Here is a 2189-nt window from a genome sequence, read left to right on the forward strand (position 1 = left end):
CGTTGCTATGATTATGCACGTCTCCTCAAGGTCCGTAGCAAATAAGAAGTTTTTCTCTTGGCAAACCTTGGGTCATGTGTTCTCCATTTGAATATGTAACTGATTTTATATGTGCTATACAAATTAAGGGTGCTAAAGCTTACACTACAGTGTTGGTTCGGTAATGAGCAGACAATTATTATTGTTGTTTACGGGTTGGTAGCTGTTGCAAGAATTCTACAACATCACATACTATTTTTTGCTAAACATTGCACAGTTTCTCTTCACAACAACTTGTGGGGTGCACGCTAATAACATTGTTCTCGACTCGAACCTTGAGGACAAGCTTCTTATTGAGGACGGAAGTATTGTCATGAATTCAATAAATTCTGATTTTATTCTAATATGTCAGTGAAGCTTTAACAGATAATAAAATTACTTATAGCAAGCAACCAATTCTGCCTGGGGCTGATGCGAGCTCTCAGTGGATTCTTCATAGTGAAGGTAAAATCTAACCTCTCCGTTAAATCAACGTCGTCTCCCTCCACAGGCTTCCACTCGAAACGCCGAATCAAGTTAGCAACGAAGTATTCTAAATGAAACATAGCAAAATCATAGCCCGGGCATATTCTCCTCCCTACGCCGAATGGCATCATCTTGATCTCTCTGCTTCCTGTTATATCAAACGTCTCGTCATCCACCAAGAACCTCTCTGGTCTAAATTCCATCGGATCCTCCCACACGTTCGGGTCTAATCCCATCTCTCTCGCCATGAAATAGATTATCGCGTTCTTTGGTAACGCGTACCCATTCAATTCCATTTCCTCTGTTACTCTATGTGGTAACAGAAAATGCGATGGTGGATGAATCCTTAGACATTCCAGGATCACTGCTTTTAAATAGGGCAATTTCATCGAATCCTCTGCTTTCACAATTTCATCATACACCTGTTCCTGAATCGCAGGGTACTTAACCAAGTACGCCATTATCCACTGCAACGCGCTGGATGTTGTATCGCTAGCTGCCCCGAGGAACTCAACACAGAGCGTAACAATCTCTTCGTTAGTTACTCTCCTCTTCTCCTCTGGTAGTTCCAAATTCAACAACGTATCGATGTAGGAAACCGTTTCCTCTTCCTCTTGATGAACTCCTCTTTCGATTCTGTACTTTATTCTACCTTCAATTAGGGGTGTGAATACGCTATCCACCTCTTTTCGTAGTGCAATGAGCTCTTTCCAACGGTTCCTGAAGATTAATTTCCCGACTCTAGGGAAAATGTCAAGTATTTTGAATCGTATCGTAGCTAAAAGTGCTCGATGTTGTACATCCATAATTTGATTGATTTGAACATCGTCAAGCTTTTCACCGAAGCACATGAATGCAAGAAGACTAAAGATGGCGTGTTTTATATGATCAAGTAAAATCACTCCTGTTTTAGAGTCAGATTCATGATTTATCTTTTGAACGAGGATATTTAATGCCCAATCAACTCGAAATTTTGATTGGGACGTGGTACGTAACATTTCCGCCCTAAGGTTCCTACGTAGCACCCGCCACGTAGGTCCATACGAGGCGGTATTGATGGTTCGTTGATTGCTGCTTAAAAGGAGACTGGTTGGTGATTCGAGTGGACGATCGGAGCATCGAGCACCGAGTTGGATTAGAGACTTGTAGGCTAAAGAGTGACTACTAATAAAAATAGAAATAGTAGTACCTATTTTGAGGGTAATAATAGGACCATATTTAGATATGAGTTTTTGTAATATAATTTCAATATCATATAAAGATTTATTTATCAATAATGGTAAATTTCCAATAAATGGAAATGTAAAAAAGGTCCTGGTGGGAGTTTTTTCTTAGTTTTAGAATTTGAGAAGAACAAAAATAAGAAATTAAACAGAAAGATGAGAGTAATAAGAAAAATAATGAACAAAGAATCCATTATTTCTGGTTGTCACAAAACAGAAAGAATTACATTATGTCTTAATTTATAGTCCCACCCTCGTTATTTTACTTAACTCACTTTACTTTTTAGTCGGTTCTAAAATATATATATATTTTTTGTAATAGTTTAATTTTAGAATAATTATTTTATATTTGGTTAAATGATTATATTCACATAGATATTTATGATTTATTTTAAATTATAAATTTCGAAAGTTTTATTTTTGTTTAAGCTATATTAAGTCAGACTATATCATATAAATTAA

The 2189-nt window shown here is 36.9% G+C and overlaps 1 pseudogene; it reads right to left on the reverse strand.

Annotated features, from left to right (window-relative positions):
• Positions 1-357: 357 nt before the first annotated feature.
• On the reverse strand, positions 358-1921 carry LOC107016426 (annotated as a pseudogene).
• Positions 1922-2189: the final 268 nt, after the last annotated feature.

Source organism: Solanum pennellii, chromosome 4 (genome assembly GCF_001406875.1).
Source record: "Solanum pennellii chromosome 4, SPENNV200".
NCBI classification, from domain to species: domain Eukaryota; kingdom Viridiplantae; phylum Streptophyta; class Magnoliopsida; order Solanales; family Solanaceae; genus Solanum; species Solanum pennellii.